Below are 7,787 nucleotides of genomic sequence, written 5' to 3' on the forward strand. Positions count from 1 at the left end.
TTCTGCTTCTACAATCCCTGACTTTTTATCATTCCCTGAAATCCTCAGATATCCCTCTTCTACCTTCTCCTCTTTAAGTTACCTTGCCTTTCTCCACTCAGTCTTTATCAAATGTTAGCGGCCATTCTTTTGGCTTTAGCCTTGGACTCTAATCTTCTTCCAGGCGATAGTCTAAGCCATTCCATTATTAGCATTTTACAGCCAAGGCCGACTGGCTCATCATGACATGGTGTGTGTCTCCTTTCAGGCCGCATGGCAAAGATATGACATACCTAGGTTAGATGCGAGGCCACTGCAAAGGATTAACTCTTTCAGAAATAATTTATACACGCACAGATGAGAAAAGTTGGGATTCTCATGGCACTTCATCTGTCCTTCCAAACCTCTGTACTGTAAAAAGTTATTTGTCTGTACCATTTTACATCGTAAGACTTAGGGTTAGGGTTAAATCTATAGAAAAGACAAACTGAAGAGTATTATTATTACTATGTTATTTATATTTACACGGGCATGTACATTTGTTTCATGTGCTTTCTACAGGCCACACTGTGTACAACTCGACGTGTCTTGCTAAGGTGTTGTTCCACCCCGAGCCTCCAGAAAGCTTCACTGCTCCTTGGTATAGATTCTACAAGTATGTGGAACTCCACAGTTATGTTTACAGATGGGATTATTTGTGCTTTAGATCTGTGATTGAATGTGAGTTTGCTCCCCTCTGACTGATCCATGCTGTGGGCCAACACTAAACTGAAAGAACTAACCAGGTATGACAAAATGAATCTTCTGCCTTAACACAGCAGAAGCTCCAGGGATGTCAGTCAACCACTTTGGTCCTGGCTGAAATCGATCTACAGTTATTCGATTGATTGCGATTCAATTTTGTGCAGATGTTTTTTTAGAGCTCTTTGAGGATCCTCTAAATGATTTTCTGCTGCCAGCACCATGTAAAAGTGTCCAATACTTTGTTTTATGACAAGCACCGGCAAAACGAATGACAATACCATCAGCTTCAGTTGTACTCTTCTATACTAACGTGCTAATTAGCTAATGTTAGCATGCTGACATTATACCCGCTAAATATTAGCGTCTTAATTGTAATTTTATTTACATTGTAATTGTGAGCATGCTGATGTTAGCATTTAATTTGGCTAATTTGGTTAATGAGTTAAAGAGTGTGAGTTTAAACATGGGAAGTGTGTTGAAACCGTTGCATAAGAGAACTGAGCTGGATACATCTTAGCGTCTCTACATCCTGTCACTTTAAATGCTAACTTTGATATGAGCATTATGATATACATTAAGTTGATTGATGCATTTGAGGATTATACATACTGCACTTTATGACATATTATTATAATGTTTATGCAGTATTTCTTCCCCCTCAATTACTTTTGATATATATTTCCATTATTTTGATGTTCCGGTTGCTTTTTTATTGATTTAATATGACTTTTTCTGTCTTTATTTGCATATAAATGTACACATAGCTTTTTATAAAATATTGCCCTGGTGAAGCTCTGGTGACCAAAAGATTGACTTTTTGACCTGTGACCAGGTCATTCTTCTCTTAAAATCTGATGTTCTTGGCCTTCTTGCTCTGCATTGTGTCGTGAGCGTGGTGATCTTCTCAAAAATAGTCAGAGTTGGGATCATGACCATGGTGGTATTGTAATGCAACTAAAAACTGATCAAAGAATCAACTGAACAAAAGCTTTTCTTTGGTGGAAAGAAGGTGGAGCAGGTTGAGGTTCACAGCCACAACAGGGAAATGTTTTCTATGTCTGTTGAATATGAGTTTCAGATTGAAGCAGTGGTCCATTCTCCACAATAGATGTGAGATCCCAATATGAAATTCCACCTTCCTCAGCTCACCTCTTTCACACCATGTGGCCACAAAGCCCCATTGATCTTCCACTTGCAAGCATTTCTATGTTTTCCTCTTGTGTATGCCAATGGAAAAGGTTAGTGTGTGTATGTGTGTGTGTGTGAGAGTGTGTGCATATACTTGTGCCCATATCTCCATCATCCCTATTATCTCTTTCCCCACTCATCCAAATGTCACTACATCTTTCTTGCAAATGTCTTCATGTGTGCATGATTTGTGAATGCACGTGCGTCTTCTTTACACGGCTGTTTTTTTAATTCTTTGTGTAGGTACATATGTATGTATTATGTATGTGTGTATTTGAATTTAATACAGGTTGGGTGTGTGAGCCTTGGACTGTGCATGTGTTTGTGACCAGATCATGATGAAGGCTGGCCTCACCGCACTCCCAGCGGTGCAGAAACCCAAGCTCAGAGGGCCGGTGCTTAGCCCTGGTGTCGATAAGCGGCCGCTCTTCAAAGAGTGCTGAGGAAAAACGGCTCGGCCCTGTCAAAGCTGGACAAATTCCCTGCTAACACCCTGAGCCTCGCTGCTCGAACAGTTTAAAGAGCGAGAGGGAGAAAAGCCAGGAATTGAAGGGAAAGGGAAGGCCAGGTTTAAATATATATATAGTTAGATATGTATGTATCTCTCCTGTTATCCTCAAATGTACTAACATATTGTCCTTGTGGCCAATTTGACCCCAGCAATTTATACCTCCAGAAAATGTCATTTAAATTGTTACCCGACTTTATGTGTCAGGTACTTTACGTCTCTTTGTTGACTAAATACCCCTTTAGATGAACATGTCCACTATTGGAGGCAAAGAGAGAACATAACCTGCTGGTGGGTTAGAGACAACATGACTCCATGAGTCTCATCATCAGCGTCCTCCTCAACAGTATCCTCGGTCTCAGACACATTCTTCTCTGTGTCACTTTAACTGTCAAAGAGCTGTGGCAAAACCCCACTGGCAGAAAACCTTTGCTTGAAGATCATTTTCAATTGACAGAGAACATAAAGAGAGAGCACACAGAGCAGCAAGAGGGATGCTGTAGAAGGCTTTAGTACAAGCATTTATATGTCTGCCCGTCCCCTATGTTATGTGAACTAACACTGTCCTCACAGGAACCACATTTCCCTTTCCCCACGGTGTGGGAAATATTAGAGGTTCTCACACTACTATGGGTATGGTTATGGCAGGTTAGGGCCCTATGGATTATACAATTGCTTTTAAAAGTGACCTCAATATCAGCCAACACAACAAATGTGTGTCTGATGTTTATAATTCGTATATGTTTCATACAGCTAAAACAGTCAAACGGTCAAATTGACCTCAAAGAACACAGATGCGGACAAAATACATAAAGGACACTGAAAATATATCATCATGTTAAATGTATGTTTACCCAGTTGTCCCCATTACATTAGGAAAAACTAAACTAAAAAATGAAGAACTTATATAGAGATGGTAAACATTAAGGTCAGGTATATATAAAACATCATCTTTTTGAGTCCATGTTGTAAGGTGAGGTGCAGGCGTGACGAAAAGAAAACATTCCTCTGGCAGAGAGTTTTATTTTTCAGCCATCCAAAAAAATCCACAAATAACATGAATCAAAGAAATAAAACGTTCTTTCTGCTTAAAACCGATTACAGGTGCTTCCAAACAAACCACACACCCCCTCATTCTCATTCCAGTCACAGAGCCCGCCTTCTCAGTTCAAACTGGCCAATCAGGTCGGTACTCTAGAACCAAGAGTTTACAAGTTTAACAAATATATAAAGTTTAATCTCATCTTTATTATAACAACAAGACCTCAGTATATTCAGTAACATGTGAACTTAAATACTGTACCTTCAAAATAACAAATACCAGTATTTTATAACTTAATTAGCTGACAACACATCACCCATCAATTAACCAATCCCCTCATACATCACATATAATGACTGCAGCTGAGGCTGCGTCCTCTTTCAGCACCGGCACAAGATGGCTTCCACTAAGGACTCAAACTCAGGTTCATGACAGCTTGGTTGTTAATATGTTTAAGAAATGTTACTCTGCCTTGTTTAATGGAAATTACAAACATAAATGAAACAAAGAAAACTGTCTTTCTTAACAAACAGGCTCAGGAGCTGGTTCTTCTTCACAGTCCAGGTGAATATGAAATACAGTGCCGGTGATAGGTCATTCTGCTTAAGTTGTGTTCATGGCCCTTAAGTATTTAAAGGCTCTTTTTAGTAGCACATTTGACACACCAACATTTTGGAAAAGGATATGATGTAATCAAGAATTCGAAAGATGTAAAACCAACATTCAGTTTGTCTGACAGATCTTTGAAATCCAATACAGACGCACATTATTGTTTGCAGTGGTTAGCATTAAAAGCCAGCCAGACGCCAGCGTTCTCTATGACTATGGTCTGAGCATCAGAGAGGAGGGGAGAGTGTCAGTGTCCACCAGAAGTAACAATGGCAGTAACAATCAGCTGTCTATTGAACAGTAGACGTGGGAGTTGACTGGGTAGCCTGAGTGTTACTGTGCTCTGAGAGACATGTTAGACTTTGTAAACCTCAAACATTAGTCTTCTTTGAACGTGGTTATTTTAGCATTTTATACCGAAGATTTATTCCATTGTTTTCATCTTATATTCAAATTATTTCAATGTTTATTTGTTTTTTTTATCTGTTTTCTAGTCACTTGAAACTGCTGAAGACTGTCTGTCACTCTGTAGGGAAATAAAACTGCTGATATCATGGTGATGACATGAGAGTTATCTTATACAGGGCCTAAAGTCTAAACATTTCTAACAGAAAACTTGTGGGAACAGAGTTTGAAAGAGGTGGGCATCCACCAGGCAGGGAGGGTCTAATAACAAACACTATCAGGTTGTATTATGGGAAGTGGAAGATCAATTGTTTTTGGAGATTGACTTTTTTATCTGTCTCTTGCAAGTCCCCTAACTTTATGGAAGTGCAATATTAAACAACTAAAATAACCTTGTTGCCGCGACAGTTTTCTATAAAACCAACGTAAAGAACCTGTCTGCTCAAACGTAGCTCTTTGATGGTTAGAATACTCAGTGATGTTGTCAGCATCGTGTTTAAAAATACTTTATTTATAAAGGTAAAAATATCTCCTTCTCAATCCTGTGCCCTGTCCCCTCTACATATAAACATTGTCAAACAGCATATTTCCTGTAAGTAAGAGTTCCATTATATTTACTGTAAACTGAATAAAACATGGCTCATAAACGTGTCCAACATGTGCGTTTGACAGGTGATCTCAGTAATAAGCACCACAGATTGACAGTAATGACACCAAATAAACAATTTGAATTGTTGGTTTGAGGAAATCACGTTTACAATAAAGGAATTGTTTTGGCTACATTAAATCATTTCAAGTTATAACCGGCCTGATTTATTACTGTGGAGCTTCAGCACCACAGGTCACAGCAGGAGCTTCTATACATAGAAAAGTCTCTGTATGCATTTTCTCTAATGCAGACAATATCCATATCTTCCATATCTGCTATCATTTCATTACACTTTCAGAAAACAACAACATTTGACTCATTCATACATACAAATGTGGAACATGAACATGTCTTTGTAATAGGTGGAGTTACGCTGTATGCTGCTAGCATCAGGCTGCCTCTGATTGGCATCCAGCACTACGACAGCAGCTCCAGCCTTCGCTCACTTCTCCTCTTGTCTGTCCTCCCAGTGGTGCGAACAGCAGCTGCCAGTCTGCAGCCTGCCTGCCTCTGGGAGACTATTTACTACAGAGAAACACCAAAATGACCAGCAAAGTGAAGCCTGTGGAACAAAGGAACATGTGATGTGCAAAAGGGAGGTGAAAAAGCTTGGCTTCAGCAACTCCGCTTTTTTATCCCTGGCATTAATTTGTTCTCGAGAACAACAAATGATTCTTAGTAATTTATTTTCTTTTTTCTTTTATCTTCCTCTCAGACATTAATTATATATTTATATATAGAATATGCAAAAAGAGCTGAGGAATGTTTGGGAAGGCAAAGTGATTAAAAATTAAACAATGCAGAAAATCACTCTGTTACCTAAAGGGATGCTACAGTACATCGCTCTATTTTTTATCTCTATCTTGACTCCCTCTCTCCCTTGCCGCTTTCATTTGTTGTTTTTTTTATCCTTCTTTTTTTGGTTGGAGATTTCTTTAAAGCTGGTTCTCCGCAGGCACGCATGCTTCCAGGCCCAGAGACAGCAGCAGACTGTGTGTTCTGAATATGCCTGTGTTCTCTCTGTGTGCATGTGTGTGTAGCAGCATCCAGGCTATTTGTCATGGCGTAGACTGTTTGCTGGGTCAGTCCAGATAAACTAATGTGTCAGTGCAACGGGGCTCTGCCGCTGACCAGAGCGCCTGCAATATGCAAAGACTTTGAATTATTTCTCTGCCCTGTGGCTCCCCCGCCGAACACTATGCAAAAAGTGGAGAAAATAAGAGGGGGAGGGGGATTGAAGGGGGTGAGAGAACACGACTGGGAATTAAGAGGGACAGAAAGAAAAAGGAGAGATATATTGGAGGGCACTGGAAAAAGACGAGAGGATTTAGTAGAGAAGAAGAGAGTTGCCAAATAGCAGAAGAGAAGAAAAACACAAACAGGAAGAAAAAGATAGAGTGAAGGAGAAACAGACAAGAACAGTGGAGGTTGGGGCCAGTTTGTGCCAGTGTTTGGCCTCAGGGAAAGCATTAGCCAGCCTTTGAAGAAAGACAGAGAGGCTTAAGTGCCAGAATTGAAACTAACACTCACAAGGTCACAGGGCCGCTGCTCACACTGATGGCTTTGAACATGTATGTGTGTGTGTGTGTGCGTGTGTGATCATGGGTAAATGTGTGTGTACCTGTTACTTACTTCTTGTAAGTTCTACATCAAAGTTCAGAGGCAGAGAATGCAGCCTATAGTTTTGTTAGCCCTTACATTTTGAGGATGAGCACATTTTTATTAAAAAGTGGAAGCATAAAGTGTGATACATCATGTGCAGAGAAAGCTAACCATTCAACTTAAATCTATCCTAAATATATCACTTACCAACTTTCCCAGTGTTGTTTACCACTTAACCGTTCAGTTATTCATGTGCACTCGGCTCCTAATCGTGATGTTTCCAACTGCACTTGAAGGCTGTTTTGTGTAATGGGGGAGTGGCTGTGAGCGCACACGCATGTGATGATGTGTGCTGGTAGACTGACAGACGGTCATACATAGTGTACTCCTGTTTAATGTGGGGAATTTAAACACATTTATGTGCAATAGCTCGACACATTGTTTCATATGTAAATACAGTTTATACAGTTTGCGTGAGCCTTAGCATGACGACAGTGACGAAGGTCCATGAGCTCAGTGAGTTTTATCAGAGTGATCTGGACAAGACACAAAAAGCAACAAAAGGAATAACATTGATGCTTTTCGGCCTAGTTCACACATTCACAAGTATTTTTTAAAACATAGCTTTTCTCTGTGTTTTAGGTCACTGAAAATGGAGGTTTGTGTTCAGTATTGATGTTTAGACTGTAAATGTTCTTGGACAGCAATGCCTTGAATTCACACTAATACGGGCTGAGTTAAATATCAACGATTAAATAACAAACAAGTCTGTGAAGAAGGAAGGATATACAACAACAGTAATAAAACACTAAAATGTGGAAATGTAAAAACAATAAATAACAACCATGTCAGCAAATGAACCAAAGCAGGTTCACTGTACAACATCCATATCAAAGAGGAGTCAGAGCCTGTCTAATTTCTAAAACCCTCCCCAGTAATCATGTAGAGAAACAATTTCAGTGCTGATGAGCTACGTGCATATACTAAATATCACTTTGATCTAAAACTGACATGAGACGTGTGCGCCGTTATCTCCTTTGTGACGCATCACAAATGAGTCG

At 39.7% G+C, this 7,787-nt stretch overlaps 1 long non-coding RNA gene across 1 annotated transcript; it reads left to right on the forward strand.

The window, feature by feature from the left end:
- The first annotated feature begins 3,847 nt into the window (after window positions 1-3,847).
- Window positions 3,848-6,264, forward strand: LOC115020419 (uncharacterized). The gene is made up of 3 exons (XR_003833572.1): window positions 3,848-3,885; window positions 3,995-4,025; window positions 5,595-6,264. It is a non-coding gene; the product is annotated as an uncharacterized LOC115020419 (long non-coding RNA).
- The last annotated feature ends 1,523 nt before the right edge of the window (window positions 6,265-7,787 follow it).

Source organism: Cottoperca gobio, chromosome 15 (genome assembly GCF_900634415.1).
Source record: "Cottoperca gobio chromosome 15, fCotGob3.1, whole genome shotgun sequence".
Classification (NCBI taxonomy): Eukaryota; Metazoa; Chordata; class Actinopteri; order Perciformes; family Bovichtidae; genus Cottoperca; species Cottoperca gobio.